The 10,050-nt window shown below is 45.2% G+C and overlaps 1 pseudogene; it reads right to left on the bottom strand.

Annotated features, from left to right (window-relative positions):
• Positions 1–4,289: 4,289 nt before the first annotated feature.
• Positions 4,290–9,631, bottom strand: LOC147988839 (uncharacterized; annotated as a pseudogene).
• Between the last annotated feature and the right edge of the window lie 419 nt (positions 9,632–10,050).

The following is a 10,050-nucleotide window of genomic DNA, read 5'->3' as shown; positions in this document are numbered from 1 at the left end:
TCTGATGGCGGTAAAGAAACATCTATTCTACTTTGGATCATTCGCGATAAAGGACGGCTCCGAGATACGTTTCTAGGAGGACAGGTGGCTAGGAAACACCACTCTTCAGGAACAGTATCCAGCCTTGTACCGAATTGTACGCGATAAGAATGATACTCTTGTGCACGTGCTCAGCTCCTCCCCGTCGAATGTATCATTTAGGAGGGATTTGATTGGCCTCCGCCTTGCGTCATGGCAACATCTTCTATCCCGTTTGGATTCGGTTAACTTGACACAAGGGAGGGATGTGTTTCGCTGGAATCTCACTACATCTGGATCCTACACAATTGACTCTATATACCGTGCACTCTCGCACTTAAAGGTTCCATTGGAGAATAATAAACTAATATGGAAATCAAAGATGCCACTAAAAATAAGATTTTCATGTGGTATCTTCGGAGAGGAGTTGTGCTAACAAAAGACAGCCTCACTCGATGCAACTGGCAAGAAAGTAAGAAGTGTAGCTTTTGTACTCATGACGAGACAATTAAACACCTCTTCTTTCAATGCAAGTTCGCCCGTTCTATATGGTCAGTCATCCAAATAGCGTCCAATTTGTATCCGCCAACAAGTGTTGCCAATATATATGGTCATTGGCTTGATGGAATACCAAATACTTTTAGTACGCTAATACAGGTGGAAGCGTCTGCCTTATTATGGTCGTTTTGGCTATGTAGAAAAGATTGTGTTTTTAATGGCAAAACCTCTTCTTTTATACAGGTTATTTACCGTTGTAGCACTGGCTTCATATATGGTCTACGCTACAGCGAGCGGAGTATCAATCGTTGTTCAAGGCGTGTGTATGCGGTTGGAGCGGGTGGCCAGGGAGGTTTTTATCCAACATGGATGGCAACATAATCTCCAGATCGGCCCACCTCCTCCGTCGACATTGGCATAGTTTTGGACTCATGTGGCTTTACTGTTACCAACTTGTCGTTATATATATATATATATATATATATATATATATATATATATATATATATATATATATATATATATATATATATATATGCTAGAATCTTCGTTAAGGCTGTGTGCATCTTAGCTATGCAAAGGTCGGGTTCGCTCATTATGCTGTATCCACTTAATGCTACATTATGAGTTAATAAAAACGCCCTTTATTGAAAATACAGTACTCATTTCCCCCCCACAAAAAAACAGTACTCATTTGGACATACATTTCGACTGTACATAGTAGGAAAGCTTCTGCATCAAGTATTGTCATTATTGACAGTTTTTCCTATAAGTTTGGTCTAAGTTTGCACCTTTTGACATCGCACAAAATTTTTACGCCTTATTTCGACCAGTGAGGGAGTAGTTGTGTACGTACCCTTGACCAGGCCGGAAGGCGTCAGTCATGCTTAGCGTGTAGTGTAGTATACCACTCGGCTTCCCTGAGATTCTCCGGCGGCAGTGAGGCGGCGGGATGCCTTGCCGGGCATCAGCTGCTCGCTTCTCAGCAGGACGAGGTCGTCAACGGTAAGCTCCGTCGTGGTCGAGCTAATGATCTTCCTCGCCGTTATAGAATCCGTACTTCCACTGTCAGAACTCTACAAAACAAACCGACGGTTCCAAACACCAATTATATATGGGAAGTACAAACTTTCCGAATTTGGTTAAAGAAATTGCAAACTTGTCACTAGCAATATATATTATGTACTTCCCTGCAAAATAAAGTGTATATATTATGCACTTCATATATAATAATTCTCTCAGTTTTGCTAAAGCATATCTAGATGTGCCATAAATATTGCACATATAAGTCCTATGTTATTGATCTTACGCGATGATTCATGTGGGTATTTTCTTTTCTTTTCTTTTTCTTTTTACCCAGGCGGGGTTAGGCTGGTGGAGATAGACTAAAAAATGGCATCAGTTCCTGAGTCCTGACCGGGAGGAGCAGCTGATAGCGCCATTGATTACCACATACTAGCGAGCTGTTTCGTGCATATACATTGCGTTGCATGCACAACGAGTGCTCACAAGGTGAAGCAAGGTCAATAAAACAAAGAGAAAAGTTTATTTTTCATCCCTCAACTCTTGGTGAAGTCTAAATTTAGTCCCTTAACTTCAAAACTAGACAAGTTGCATCCTAAACTTTTAAAACCGGACAAGTTTGGTCCTCCGAATAATCCAAGGCAGTATTTGGCGATGACGTGGCCTGGTTTTGATTTAATTGGATTGGATTAGCAAAGGGGCCCACGGTTCAGTGACTATCTTACAGGAGGGTTAAAACTTGCACTAATCCTAATGCTACGGGGTTGGGCCTAGACTAATCCTGTTGTGTCAGCCTCGCCAGATTTAGCCGCCGGTGACTAAAAACTGCAATAGAGACACGCTGGGAGGCCACGGGAGCAGGTGAGGAGGGTTTGGGAGGCTGCCCCTTGCTCTCTCGTGGCTAAGTGAGGCTACGCCCAACCATATGGTCGCCAGAGCGACGGTGGCGAGCTCGTGCATTGGAGCAGCATGGCGGCGCTGTGCGGGGAGGCACAGAAGGAGAGATGAAAGGACCGGGGAGGTAGCTACTGAGCTATGGGAATGGCATGGAGAGGCTGGGGCGCTCCAATGGCGGCGAATCAACGGCGGTGGTCCTTGGCCGGAGCCGAGGAAGATGGGGTTGAATACCCCAATTAGGGGCAGTTAGGTTCGATTACTGGGGCATAATTGCATCTATGGTGGAGGAGGAGCACCCAGACATGGTGGCTTGTCGGGGATAGGCCGATCGCCACGCGAACGACGGATGGCGTGCTCTGGCTCGGCTTCGGGAGAGTAGGAACAGACCCATGTGCGGGCGTGCAACCATGCGCGCGGCTGCGTGAAGGTGCACGGGAGCAGCAGGTCACACGCGCGGCCTGGCCGGCCGGCGAGGCGCAGGGCTGCCGGGGGGGAGGGGGGGTGCTGAGCTCGGCAATGGCTTTGTGCTGCCAACGAGCTGTGAGAGAGATGAGAGAAGAGATTTTTTTAGTTGTGTAATTTGTCAAAACCATGCCATGTCATCACCGATACTGCTTTGAATGATTCGAAGGACGAAACCTGTCCGGTTTCAAAAGTTTAGGATGCAATTTGTCTGGTTTCAGAGTTAAGGTACTAAATCTAGACTTCGCCAAAAATTAAGGAACGAAAAGTATACTTTTCTCTAAAACAAAATAAGGTAGCTAAGAATGGGGAAATGAGCTCTAGCTTCCAGTTGAAACAGAGCTAAACCTTACTTAGTCGAGTTGCCACAGTTTTGGGTTTAGGGGATCTGCTAGTTGGCTGTTTTTGGCTCAAATGTCACTTTTGCTCCTCAAATCTGAGGGATCTGCTACATACGCCCGTACTTGTCTTTGGAGAGAAAGATGGATCTGCAGTACATGAAAACAGGCAAAGAATCCAAGGCATATTATATCCATCTTGGAGGTGGGAGCAGAGGAGCAATGAGAGGGTCATAAACAGCAAGCCACTATTACACCACCAACAACATATTGTTAGCTTTAATCTTGATTTGTGTATTTGCATATTTAGTTTGTTTTGAGTCTAGCATTTAGCTAGGTGTTCATGTAGGCAAGTCGTGAGCCAATGAAGCTTTAGTCGTACTTGTGAAGGAGACGAGATGCCAAGTTGCCGTGCAATGCAGCGAGCCCGGTAAGATGCCAATGTTGTTGTGTAATTCAGCATTCAGCAATTCTGTGAGAAGCAGCTGCAAGATGGGACGAAGCTGGAGCGTGACGGGCTGCACGACCAGGAGGGGCTGGGTGATCCGGCAAGTTAGTTAGCTGGATGTGTGCATGTGCATGGCTGGGTAGTGTAGGTAGTTAGTGCATGCATTGAGTGGTTAGTTGCATGTATATGTTAGTTGGTGGGTTAGCTAGGCCATCTAGAACATGGTAGTTGAGGAGGTGGGCTTAGTGGTGCGAAGTGCGCATGGCATGAAGTAAAATGCATAAAACCACCACTTTAGTGTCATGGCTCTCGGAAAACCACCATTTTACAAAATCGTCTCGCTTTGCACCGCATCAAAAAAATGACAGTGGCGAAAAACACTAATGGTAAATGATAAGTTGTTTGATGATGTCACTAATTGGCCGGACCCGCCCGTCAGGCTGAGTTGGCAAAAAGAAAGTGCCACAAATGCAAAAAATGATGCCACGTCTTCTTCCAGCTCTGCTCTCTGGGTAAAAAAAAATCCTCTGCATCCCTTGCCTCTTCAGATTGGAGATATGGTGGTCTCCAGCGACTACCTTCCCCATCCTCCCCACCGCGCTTGCTCACATGCGGGGCAGGAAGAGATGATCCGCCGCGGCGCCGGCCGGGTCCGGGGCCACGGGGCCCAACCTCAAGGCGACGCCGTGGGCGCTCTTCTCCTGCAATATCTTTAGCACCTGCACGCACCTGGCGTGAATGGTGGGGTGAAGGGTGGTGGTGCTGGGTCGGCTAGGCCCTGCAGCGACGCGTCCGCGTCTCCAACACGGGTTGGGCAGCCGCGGCTTTGGCGGTGCCGTCGTGGGTGCAGTGTGGGCGTCTGCGGACGGCGTGAGGAGCTCATGACGTCTCTTCTCTCCCCCGATTCAAATCCGCAATGAGAGCCCGAGCTTCTCTTGGAGCACCACCTCGACCCGGCGTCGGCGAAGCAAGAGGCTAGCCAACGGGGAGGTAGCAGGGGCCGATGGGAAGGAGAGTAGGGGAGACATGAGGCACCACGGGCAGCACGCAGAGGCCGCGGTCATGGCCGGCGGAAAGCTGTTGTCCAGATCCGAGAAAGTGAGGAAGGAGGAAGAAGACCAAGTCCAATTTGTCTATGTGGCATTTTTTTTGCCAACTCAGCCCGACAGGTGGGTCCGGCTGATTAGTGACATCATCAAAGCACTTAGCATTTACCATTTGTGTTTTTGGCCACCGTCAATTTTTCAGGTCGTTGTAAAGTATCACGTTTTGTAAAGTGGTGGTCTTCCAAAAGTTATGACGCTAAAGTGGTGATTTCATGCATTTTACTCCATGGCATGTGTGCCTAGGTCCTTGTGTATATATTATGTCGTATTGAGTAATGAGAAAATGGCCCTGAGGGCTGAAGGAAAACTGTAGCCTATGCGTCCTCATCGGAGAACAAGGCAAAGCTAGTTTTCTCCTGGTGAAGTTGGTGTACGTGTGAGTTTTTCTCATGGTGTGTGTTGGAGAGAAGAAGAAGAGAGAAGAATAGGTGCCGCGAGATTGCAGCTCCAACACATATATACTCTCCTACTATTAAGGCATTTTATGAGAGACACAAAAACACCACCGTTAGTGAGCCACAAAGGGTGGTCCATATTAGCCCCAGCTAGCACCTCTTTGTTTCTATCGTAAACTGTCGTCTTATCTCAAAGTACACACACACGTGAGGCCACGCTGCGTAAGTCTTGGATCTGTTTAGATTACACTAGCTGGTACTGATTTCAGCACAGCAGTCAGCATGGGCATGCGACGACACACACACTGGCCCAAGTCGAAAACGATGGATTTTTCAGCATTTGCATCGATGAAAGATTCTTTTGCATCGTCATCAAGGAAAATGGCCTTTCCAAATCAGGGCATGTCTGCTGGCGTCTTGCTCTCGCCAGAAACGGTATGATTTGCTCTCGACAGAAATGGAATGCCTTGCTGTCAACAACGGGAAGAATGGCATTTTATAACCACCAGGTAAAAAAAATATGAGATTCATGGGCACTAGCACCTAAGACGTACTCCCTCTGTTTCAAAATATAAGAACGTTTTTAACACTACACTAGTGTCAGAAACGTTCTTATATTATGAAACGGAGGGAGTATTTTTTTTTAATTATAGAAGAAGCCCACCCGGATGTGATGATGGAAACTAGGTGTTGGGGCGCGCCCGTTGCGCGCCTCTTGAGGGGGAGCTGAACGGTGCCAGCTAGTGGTCGACCCTTTAACACACTTTTATGTTCTGATTAGCATATGTGATGATTGTCTTAATTAAAAAATTAAGATTTCAAGCAGAGAATAGCAGCAGAAATAGATACATATATGCATAGAAGCCTCATTATGGATCTTTACATGAATAATCTGACTGAAAACAGTGCACTTTACATAAGCAACGGCATAGGTACAAAATGAGAAGTTTGTTATGTGCATGACTTCCAAATTTTTTAGTGGTGAGCTTTTGCCTTTTCGGAGACGTGTTATTAATTTTGCTTGAATGGACAGTCTGTGACTAAACCTATTGTTGAGATTGATGCATCCATTTTATCACATGCTAGATCAGAGACTTGGGATACCTCTCAACTAAGTTCATGAGGGATAGAGCATTGGGACGATGGCGAGCAACAACAAGGGCCTTGTGAGCGATGATGAGAAGCTCGTTGAATGCAGTGGAGTCCCTCTCCTCTGGTGGAGCTGGCCGCCTTGAGAACGTGGCTAACTTCTTGCCGTTGGCCGGCACTACGTCATTTGTACCTGGACAAGCATATATATTGAGATAATCAGAAGACAGATATCTCTAATTAACAATCCAACAGTTATATAAGGAATGTGCTGAAGTGCATTTAAATAAGAGAAACGGGAGTTTGGGATTAAGCTTTCAGTACATTCCTCTTATCCAGCTCTGACAACTCAAATCTGTCTTTCACCTATTCAAAACCATGTATGAACTTTGACTGCCCTGAAAATTTATTTGTTCTTTGGACAGTTTTGAGGAATGGAGAGTTAACTAAGAATAATAAGCTTAAAACGGATGGAAAGGTAGCAATGCCTGTGAATTTTGTGGTGCATGCCGCAGAATCTGTCGATCACCTATTGCTGATGTATCGACTTTCCTACCTACATCTATTTGGTCAAATTTGTGGTTGTGCTTCTGGAATGGGAATTATATCTTCCGGACAACTTAATCTGTCGATCAATCATTTGGTAGTTTGTCGAGTTCATTCCAACAAAATAGTAAAAGGTTGTCCACAAGAATGCGGCATATTTTCAGCGCATAAGATCACCTGACCCTTCCATTGGTATTATTCACAACGTGTAACTGGATTGACTATTGGTATAAACTATTGAATGAAAATAATGATGCCACATTACAACATAAATGCAAAAAATGAGGGCACTTAGGTTATCATTGAGGAGAGTCTTGTAGTGATGTACTTGAATTATTTTCCCTTTTTTCATCATTGGGTCTAGGAATAACGAGAAATTGTTCATCTACTGGTTTACATCCAAACTTTAACCAAGCAAGCATCCAAACTATACAAGTTTTGTCCATGTATGAAGCAGAATGAGTGAACATCTACGCTAGATATTGCCAGTATTCCAATAGTGTTGCATTGTACTCCTTCCACCCTGAGTAACTTGTCGGAGAAATAGATGTATCTAGACCTATTTTAGTTCTAGATACATCCATTTTAATCCATTTCCACGACAAGTAATTCTGGGCGGAGGAAGTAGAAGATTGGAATGGTACTTCATACCTACAGTTGTAACAGAAACCAGTGCACACAAAATTAAAACCTGCAAGATAAGAAAATCACAGAATCAATTCAAAGAGAACCTAATACAGACAATGGGAGTTTTCAATGCTTTATAAGTAATATGGAAACATGTATAAGAACTAACACTACTAAAATAAGATGGTAATATTTTGGCTTCTTTCTGGTTATTTGACATGTAACACCTCACATAACAGGGTTCATACACGATTACAGATGGCAACAGTATGGAGTTAACAATTTCCTAAATCATTGATATGTCATTTGCTGCGAGATGTCCGCTAAAAAGAAGGTACTTGTATCGTAAGAAGAGTAAGATAGTCACATGCTATCTGTAATGGATCTAGATGATAGTTTTCTCAATCAAAATGGCTGGATAGAGCATTGCATTCACCTATATGGATACTGTCTACCAAGAGTACTGGAACCATTCATTCGCCATATGTCGATAAACTTCAACTGCTATATAATGCCGATATATAATAGACTTGGAAGTTGGAACTACTTGATGCATAATTGTTACTAACTAATTTGTGCATTACAGAGTAGTTCAATCCAAAATCCGAATTGATAGTACAGGTTTTCGAATAATAAAGCCAGTTACAAACATTCAGTACATTGTTGTCTCTCATTTTCTCTTCATCAAATATGCGTTGTTCGAACAATTGTCGACATACGCCCGAATTTCTAACAACTATATTCTACTAGTTAGTTTGAGATTTTTCGACATATGCCCAATAGCTCTATAATGAATAAATACGTTACAACTGGAAATATAAGTAGCATGAAGAGTGCCAACAGTTTAACTCACATCCAGATCCAGGAATTTTGTAAGTCTCTTGGACACTAATTTGCTCAAGGAGTATGCCATACGTAGTCAGAATCTTCAGAATTTTGTGAACCCTGCTATTGATATTTGCACATTTGATTTCAACAATCTCAAGACAGTTGGATGCAATTGACTGTCCCAATGGTTTGTATATTCCTTCTGCTTCAGTTACATATGAAGGTCCCTAACACGCGCACACAAATCAATCAGGATCCCCAAAATGATATACAGCTCTCGAGCTTAAAAATCAATACCTGAGAAAGTTGAAGGGTAAGCTTCTCCAAAATTGGCGAGTGTTGGAGAAAACAAATTAGTGCATTGTGGTCAGCTGCCAAACACCAATCATTGAGTAGCAAAGTTTTTAACTTGGTAAATGTAGGACACCACTTCAAATCCCTGTGGAAAACAGTCCAAGGAAAGTGCAAAAGAACCAGATCAAATTAGGATCCATTTGACCTTTGAAGACAAAGTGCAATCAGCTGATGTGTGAAGTAAGTCATATGTAAAGCAATTACGATCTGTGATGATGAATATGGTTTCTACATGAGAAATGATGAAACATATATAGCATGATAATAAGAGAGAAGCGGCTGCAAGCATACCATACCACATCAGAATTAGCTGACAGCTCCAAATCTCTGGCTTCTGACAAACCTTTGAGAAAGATGCAGTTGTTGCAGTCATAATGAGGCCCATGTTCAGGATCCCCATAATAATAATAATAACAACAACGACCACACATATCACTATCAACACAACAACTATCAAACCGACGCTGAGAGCATTGATCGGCAGAACTCTCCTTAAGCACAACAGCAGGTCTTGCTAACCACGACATGCTCCCAAGCAATGGAATCCTTCCTTGGCCCCATTCGATCAACTCAAGCAAAACAAGATTTGGTAGAGAAATAAGAATGCAGTAATTTTCAGGAGGATAGGAGCGGGCAATTCGCAAGTGTTTCAAGGATGGAGACAACAACTGTTTGACAAAGACGTTGCAAGTATCCATACTCAGTTCCACCAATGCTGAACAGCCTGTAAAATCAACGACGGAGATGCTGGGAGAAGAGATGCATGTAAGATAGTGGCGAGGCTCCCGGATCCTTGAGAATACGAAGCCAGAGCCGAAGCGCCCGGACACGAGGCAGGGCCTTCCAGAGCCAGTTGCTCGCACACCGCTAGTTAGCGGGCAACAACATGAATCAGTCGGAATTGAAGTCGAAATCGCAGGAATCCAGAGGCGCGCCATAGTCCAAGCTTCCCGCCCCAGAGCGGCGTTCCGTCGAACAGGTGTTGTGCGCCAACGACTGCATCGACCTCGTTTGGGTTCTACTCGTCCTTCCGCGGCTTCCTCGGGACGAGAGCTCGCGGCGCCACTCACCTTCTAGCTCTTGCTGCCACCTTCCTTCGGTGGCGAACGCCCGAGGAGCGATGGGGCGGTGGCGGTGGCAGCGGTGGCAACCCTAGCTAGGGAGAGAAGAGGTTGCGTGTGGGACGATGGCGGCCATGGCCGGAGCAGCAGCAGACGACAACGGCCATGGCCGGAGTAGCAGCGGAAGACGATGGCCATGGCCGGAGCAGCAGCGGACGACGGCGGCCATGGCCGGAGCAGAAGCAGACGACAGTGGCCATGGCCAGGCTCCGGCGGGTGGTGCGTGGACACGGGAGGGCTCCGGAGGGCGGCTGCTGCTTCGGTGGTCGCCGGGGTTGCCAAATCCCGTGGAGGTCCGAG

The sequence above is a fragment of the Triticum urartu genome, chromosome 1A, assembly GCF_056163025.1.
Source record: "Triticum urartu cultivar PI428250 chromosome 1A, HENAU_Tu73, whole genome shotgun sequence".
Classification (NCBI taxonomy): Eukaryota; Viridiplantae; Streptophyta; class Magnoliopsida; order Poales; family Poaceae; genus Triticum; species Triticum urartu.
Note: the sequence above shows the minus strand (reverse complement) of the source record. Positions and strands in the feature narration are given on the sequence as shown.